We start from the raw sequence: 8,599 nt of genomic DNA on the forward strand, positions 1-8,599 counted from the left end.
TCCATCCATCCATCATTCATGGCACTAACGCAGCTATAAATGAATTTACCTACAATTTACACTCAATAAAAGCCATGTTACCAATAATGGTGGTTGCTAAATAAACACATCAAACCATAAGGGCTAACAAAAGCCTGATAAAACATGCTCCGGTGCTATCCAGAATAAGGGTTGTTGGTTGTATGTTTTACCATGTAAAAGGATGCGAAAGTGTAAAAAAGTGGGTCCCAATATCAGCTTTCATCACTTCAATTGTTTGTTTGTAGGTTGTGAAAATACGTGTAAAGTTATTCATAAAAAAAGACAAGATTTTAGGAGAAAAGCTGTCATTGAAGGCCCAGAAAAAAAAATAATAAAAACTAAATTTCAATCAATATCGATCATTTGAATGATGGACCACTTTTTACACTTTTCAAACAAATAATTAAAATTATATTTGCAAACCAAACAAGCCAATTTATGCATTCCAATGGAATCAATAACAAACAAGAGAACAAGTAATAAAAGTAAAATGATGAAATTGACAACAACTTTCCAAAAATTGGAGAAGAAACGCTTGAATAGGCCAGACTTCCCAGAATAATGAGAAACCGTTGAGAACTATGGAGAATAATAAAACTGGCTGGTCGCCGGCCACTCGCAACCGGAGACCTTCAGTGGGTTAGACCTGACGTGATAACCAACTACGACCACGACACCAGCTGCGTTGGATAAATTTTAGTCCATTAAATAACCAGACAACAAGAGATTTTAATCCCAAACGGGGCCAAAACTGTAATTTGGAGAGAATAGCTGTGCTGAAGTTACTAGGAATATATGTCTTATCTTGTGCTCTCAATCCTCGATTCACGCGCGCAGTTCCTAACAAATCCGAGGATGTTTTTTTTTTTTTTCATTTTGTTATATTCTCTACAAACACTATGCCCATACATTACGTTTTTGCAGTGTTCTCTTTTCACTCTAATCTAATCCTAGACCTCAAAGACCTAAAATTATTAGGGGTTATCTGAAAATACTAATAAAACAAAAAAATCTAGTTGGCTTTATAATAGGATCGGCCTAGTATCAAACCTGAAACAGAATTAAGAAAAACAACCTGTAACCCAAAGTTTTGCTTGCTGAATTTTGGCAGCAGACCCGAACAGCAAGAACAGCGAAACGAATATTGCCGCAGAGACTTGGAAATTTGGTGGCCGAAAAAACAGAGCCTGGACCTTTTCCTTTGGGACCGAACAACTGCAGCAAAGACAGAGAGAGTAGAAGAGAAAGAGTGATTTTATTTTCGGTGGAGAAGTTCTGATATTTCTCTCTTATTAAACTCATCAATATGCGTTTACATATAAAATATTATAGGATTAAGATTTACAACCTTAATCTTTATCCAATAACTAGAAAACCTCTACTAACTAGTATTCTATTCTAACTAGAATTTCTATCTACTAACTAGGATATCAAACTACCCAACGCGACTGTATTAACAACTCACATTCTCCCCCTTAATCCTGGACGAGATTCCAAGTCCTTACTCCTAGCAAGCTCCCGCATCTTCGATGAACTTCACCCTTGGCTAGTGCCTTCGTTGAGAATATCCGCTCGCTGCTCGCTCGTGCTCACGAACCCACTTTAATCTGTCCTCGCCTCAAACAGCACTCACGAATGAAGTGAAAGCGTGTGTCGAATATGCTTGCTTCTTCCATGGAAAACTGGATTCTTCATCAGGCAATCGCTAATTGGTGTGTCGACGAAGAGTGTGACCGGCTGGGCTCACTCCCAATCACCTCGTCTGATTAAACTCCTCAACCACAAGCCTTGGCACGCTGCTGCAGTTGCCGCCATAAATTCGTGCCTCGCGGATGATATGCACGGGCTTCTGCTTCGTTGCATGTCCAAGTGACCCCCCCCCCCCCCCCCCCCCCCCCCCCCCCCCCCCCCCCCCCCCCCCCCCCCCCCCCCCCCACCCCCCCCCCCCCCCCCCCCAAAACCCAACCATACCAAAACTTTACCGGGGGGAGGGGGGGGGGGGGGGGGGTTTTTTTTTTTTTTTTTTTTTTCCCCCCCGCCCCCCCCCCCACCCCAACCCCCCCCCCCCCCCCCCCCCAAAACCCCTAGAATAAAATGCCCATGCCGGCCTGTGCTGCCGCCTGTCTCAACATCTCCGCAAGATCAACTGTCCAAGAGTCCCGCGTTATTACAAACAATACCGTGAATCCACCAACTTCATGGCCTCGACCTCGTTTGTACACAATCCGTAAGGAATAGTACACCTTCACGTACCCAAAATATGTTGACAACTGTCGATGCCCAAAACTGTAGGGTGCCTCATGTAGCCGACTTACAATCCCACGCATATGTGCATATGGGTCGGAGTTGTGAGTTAGAGATACTTAAGCATCCGATAATGGTCTATCTCCGTCACGCTCCCACCGGTGTTCTGTCAGAATCCTTTCCAAGCTTTAGCTTTGCTCCATAGGATATTGTGTCGAGTTGCAAATCCATCATGCCGAACTGACCCAAAACCTTCTTCGGCATAGGCGCCTGCAATTAGTGCCGAATACAATCATCTCGCTGATCCACCTCGGATGCCAGATATAGGAAAAAGTAAACAAGTGGTCACTCATCTCGAACTCCATCATTTGTTGCTTGAAAATTTTATTATCGCCTCGAGCCGTAACGAATCAAGTCAATCCACGTACACGCCAAACAATGAGGTATCCCTCTGTTACTCCTTGTGTATACCGCCTGCTCCTTGAGTGCATCTTGCAAATCCGATGCCTTCATGCAGCTTGCTCCGGAGGCGCCTGTGATTCCGCATGCCCGAGGTGCTTGGCGAAGACCGTAGAGTGCCTTCTGAAAGCTCTGTAGACCTGTGCTCCTGATTTCTCACAACGAACCTTGCAGGTTGAACCACATAAACTTCTTCCTGGAGATCATCCATTTAGAAATTGCCCGACTCACATCCAGATGGTGCACCTCCCACCCATCTGAGCTGCTATTATCGAGGATTATATCTGTGCGTATCAAGCCTCGCAACAGGTGCCAAACACCTCATCAAAAGTCACGCCTGCTGATGGACATACCCTTTTTGCTACAAAGTCTTGCCTTTGTGCTGCAGAATGTTGACTTCATTGTCTTCTTTGTTTGTATACCCATTTGAGACACAATGAGCGGTTTGGACCCCGCGAATAACTCCGTGAGTATCCATAGCTTGTTCTTCTCATGGCCTCCATCTCCTTCGTCCATCGCTGTCCTCCGATCTTTGATCTGATGCAGCCTCGAGATAGTTCGCAGCGTTCTTCAGAGATCAGGAACAACTCCTCTGCTGGAGAGACCAACCACCTCCGTCTCCGCATAGATGTATGCGACGGGATCGGTAGCGTACGGGAGTCAACACAGCCAGCTTCAGATGGTCGGACAGCCTCCAATGCAATGGGCTTTCTCCGATGCGCAGTTCCTGAACTGCCGAGGGTTTGTGGACTGTTTCGCAGCCAGCTGCAGTCGCCAGAAACCGTGGCAGTGTCGTCCCTGCAGCAGTGCCAGCAGCAGCAGCTCCTGTAGGGCAAGCTGTTCGATGTTGCGGCTGTCCAGGGCTCGGTCTCCGGTCATCTCCGTGCGGTATGGGCTCCTGCAGGGGCTGTTCGGCCTGCAGCAGCAGCAGCCCCCACTGTTCGGACAGCCGAGCCCCTGGTTCGGGCTGCAGTTTGTCCAGCTGTGGACGGCTGGAAATCGCCGACCGCGCTTTGCATTCTCTCTTCCGCTGTGAACTCCGTTCCAGTTAGGTGATTTTTCGACTCCATCGGCGCTCCATTCCCACTTCTTTTCCTTCTCAAACGCCCGAAACATCCTTGCTGACACTATCTTGTTATGTGAGCGTCGTATAGGCCGATGCCTGCGCTAATTTGCTTCCTTCCTCTACCCCAATATACACCATTGGCATGCTCCGATCGTCGAGTTTCCTTGTGAGAAAGACTGCAATCTTCACATGCGCATACATCAAAAAAACTCTCAAGTGTTTAGTGCGGGTTCTTACCAAACAAGCTTCGTAGGGTGTGGTCGTCGATGCACCGGCCTTGGTTGGTAGGTCGTTTGAGGATGATACACCGCGTGCCTAACCGCTTCGCCACATGGTTCCAGGCATATGCATTGCTTCTTAAGTAGGTCCTCGCCATGTCCATCACCGATGCGATTACGCCTCTCCACTTACACCGTTTTTGCTGGCTGGGGTGCATACGGATGCAGTGACGGATGAACGTTTGAATGCCGCTAGCTTCACACAGTTTAGCTGAACGCCTTGACAAGAATTCGCCCACCACGATCGTCCTCATTGGTTTCACTTGTGTCACATGCCATTCTCAACCTCTGTTTTGAACTTCTGAAGTTTCACAAGTTTGACTCTTGGCCATTCAACATGCTATACCCCACACTCTCATCGGGCTGAAATCATCAACAATAAGAAGGATATAGCTAGTACCTGCAAGTCGTGGATGGGGGTGATAGGACCACATAGGTCAGCATGTTAGTAAATTTCCAGCGGCCTCTGAGCTCTTGAAGTTTGCTTGCGAAGGCAACCGGCAGTCTTGCTTGCTTGGCGACACGCGCATCCTTCGCATAGTTCTTGCATTCGGCTGGTGCAGATTCTTCGGCAAATCCGGAAAGCCATCCTCTTATCAGTCGAGGTCATCTTGAGGGCTGCAAGAAATTGACATGCCCAAGCGAGCATGCCATAACCAAGCTGGATCCTGTTAATGTTCGCCATCAAAACACGCCGGCTTAGCAATGTCTTGTAACTCTATCCTGTACAATCGTTATCGAACGTGTCACCCTCATCAGAGACACCGTTTCCTATCAACACCCTCAGGAACTCCGTCAGCTAATAACAACCTACTCCATCGTCAGTCATCTGACCAAAGGCTAATAATGGTAGATTTCAAGCTCTGGAATATAACTAGACCTCAGGTAGTAGCTTGATCGCCGACTTGTGCCACTGAAGAGTTATAGGCCTTTCCCCTTGATCTCTACCGCGGATCATCACCAAACTGACGGTTTCCCCTTGATGTCTCTACGTCGAGTCTCCTTGAACTTGGTCTCGGTGACCGGTCATGTGATTGCAGCGTCCGTTGTCAAGCATAACCAAGTGTTCGTTGTCAAACATGAAATGCCTCCCCCACTTCTAAGTAAATCCCGGATCACCTTCTCCTCATTAAGCAAAATAACACACTGACGAATTCCTCTAGCATAGCATCTCAGCGTGCTCCTCGTCATATGGCACGGGTGAGATTGAGCCTGCATGTCATCGGTTGCGGCGTTTGCTTGTGACACTCCACTGAAAGTTGCCCGTTCATCACTCCGCAATTTGAACGCATTGATGTTGGATTTGTCTCGGACACCGTTGTGTACTCTCCCCCTCCGTGCGAGCATGCCAAAACCGCCATGGCTGGAACCACCTCCTGGAGCGTCCTCCTCTGCCGCCCGAAGCCGCATCGGGCCTGCCTTCGGCCGTCGTGCTCCCCTCAGCGGCCTCCGTGGTACTGCTGTCCGCTGCCGTGGTACTTGCTGTCCGCCTCGGCCTCTTTGCCACGGCACGCCCACGACCGGTAATAACAAAAAAGCCCCCGCGCACCTTCATCCTCGACCGCTGCCATCATTGTGTCTGTAGGTGTTAGAGAGGAAGCCTCTGCCGTTCTTCTTGCTCTTGGCTTTTGCACTCCGCATGCGCTCAACAATAGCGTGATCGTCGACGTTGTTTCGCAAAACACGTCGCCCTTTCCTCAGTGGCTTTGAGACGCCGATCGCCCTCCTCGAGTGTCATGCGTCGATGTCCCGAAGCTGTTCAATCGTGGAGACCGATAGTAAGGAATTTCTCCGGGTACGCCCGAAGAAGTTTCTCTGATGACGTAGTTCTCCTCGATCTCGCCTAAAGCCCGGATTTCTTGTTGACGACTCCTGATCAACTTTCGTCAGGAAAAATCATGTCACGTTATCATTCTCCTTCATCCGGGAGAAGTTCTGAACTCGGACTTCAAGGTCTGCACCTTCGCCGTTCCTCACACGCATCCGCTTCCTAGATGCATTGTTCAACGTCTCCCATGCACTCCTTTGCGTTTGCTTTCTCTGCAATCACCATCAAAGTCTCTTCAAGGAATCCCCTTGGTAGATGGCCGCAACGCCATCTCATCCTTTCCTTGTTCCACGGGACGCAGCTGCCGCGGGGCCTCAATGGCATCCCAACGTCTTGAGGCCATTCATGTAGACTTTCATCTTCGATACCCACAAGCATAGCTTATCCCTCGATAGCGTCGGGTATCTGAAGAGTGAGCGACCCACCTTGGTCGTCATCTTCTCGAACTGCGTCGATCTCTTCAGATCTGTGGCGTTTGGTACTTAGGCCATACACCGCTCTGATACCACTTGTTGGCTTTCATAATAGGATCGGCCTATGATCAAACCTTGAAAACAGAATTAGGGAACAACCTGCTAACCAAAGGTTTTGCTTTGCTGAATTTTGGAGAGACCCGGAACAGCCAAGAACAGGCGAACGAATATTGCAGCAGAGACTGGGAAATTTCTGCTGGCCGAAAACAAGAGCCTGGGACCTTCCTTTGACCGATACAACTGCCCAGCAAAACAGACGAGAGTAGAAACCGAGAACAGAGGGATTTTTATTTCTGGGGAGGAAGTTCTGATATTTTTCTCTCTTATTAAACCATCATATGGTTTACATATATATATAGGTTAAGATTACAACTCTAATCTTATCCAATAACTAGAAGAACTCGCTACTAACTACGTATCTATTCTGAACTAGAATTCTATCTTACTAACTAGGATTCAACTACAATCCGCGACGGTTAACAACTCACAAAATCCTCAACTAACAAATTCAACCTGACCAAAATGATTCAAGAGGAGGCTGACCAATATAACTTCTGGCTGTCAATTCACTCAGTCAACCGCATGTTGCATCATGGCGCATGACTGAAGTTTTGGGGAGTTAGGTTAGAGAGAGGGAGAGGAGAGGGAGGGCGTGCTGAGTGGGCGATATGCATGATTGTAGACATGTATATGGCATAAAATATTTATTTAAAATTGACTCAAATACTAGTCTTATTTGGTCATGGTCCCAAGCATATTTAACAGTATATCTATCCATCTTGTATATTCTAATCCGATATGCTTCACAAACCAAACTCACTATAACCAAATAGATGCGGGGACAACTGTTCTTATAAATCATCTTTACATTGGCTCGATTCAAGTTAGTCACACTAGACTCGAGCCCAGACACACCATTATTGAGATGGACTTAGGATAATCTAGTTTGGACCAAACTGAAAAAGATCGACTAATTCTTTTTGGTCATGAGTCACGGCATACTTAGCCATCTATCCATCTTAATCTTGTATCTGATTAAATTTGACTCCATGACTTTCCAAAATAATCCATCGTTAACGAATAGATGCGAGACGCTTCCTCACAAACACGACAAACAAAAGAAAAACGCGAAAAGGAGAGAGAGTACAAGTCGATCGGCCACAGATGCATATGAGGCATTGTTTCCCCAACTTCATCATACTCTAGATAATTGTCCCCACGCACAAAAAACCCATGGACAGCTCACACATAGTGCCCATATTGCAAACACTACGTACCAAAACCACACACACACACAAAAAAAAAAAGCATTGAAGAGAATGGCATCCGAGCTTCGTGGATGCTGAGAGTCCTTGCGCGTCCACCATCCATCGACGTCCGATTCGTATCTAACCGGCCGCGCGGCACCTTCGTCGGAAACCGACCAGATTCGAACAAAATCAACTCCCTCTTCCGATACCACCCCCCCCCCCCCCCCCGCTGTCCACTTAAAAACCCGTGTCCTGCATCTTTAATATTCATGCATCTCGATGGCTGAAGAAGTACGAGGATTTATGCCGGTGATGGCAATAAACTGGCAGGCGACGCGTTCGTGGGAGGACTCTGCGGTGGGTTCAGGTTGCTCGTCGACGAGGGGAGGGGGAAAGATAACGGCGGGGAGCTTGAGGAGGAACGCGGGGGCGGTGGATGGGGGGATGACGATAGGAGGAGGCGGAGGCGATGGTGAGAGAAAGGGACCTCCGGTGACGGTGGTTGAGCGAGATGGAGTTTTGTATATTGATGGTGAGGCTGAGTCCTGGGATGATGGAGGACGCCGAAGCCTGGCTCGACAAGGCCATTGCGAACGAGCTCGCGTGATCGAGAGAAATTAATTCATCAGCTAAGTGAACACCACCACTGAGCTCGCAGTGGACGTTCCAATTGTAATCTGTGTTTTCATAGCAGTGAATAATATAAATAATGCAATTTTGATATATGGAATCCAAATTAAAATAAATAGAAAACACCCTAATCAATTGTGCATGCATGTAATTAAAAAGTTGATTGTATTAAAGTTAACCGAACTTGAAGACATATGAAGCCAAACTAAACATTTTTAGAAAGATCATACCTAGCTACCAAATGTAGATTATAGGCTTACGATCGAGATTCATCCAAAGAGTGGTCTTAACATTCCATGGAGCTCATAATCAAGCCACAGCTCAAAGAGGAAGCAGAAGTTTAATTAAGA

Source organism: Asparagus officinalis, chromosome 4, assembly GCF_001876935.1.
Source record: "Asparagus officinalis chromosome 4, Aspof.V1, whole genome shotgun sequence".
In the NCBI taxonomy this organism is placed as follows: Eukaryota; Viridiplantae; Streptophyta; class Magnoliopsida; order Asparagales; family Asparagaceae; genus Asparagus; species Asparagus officinalis.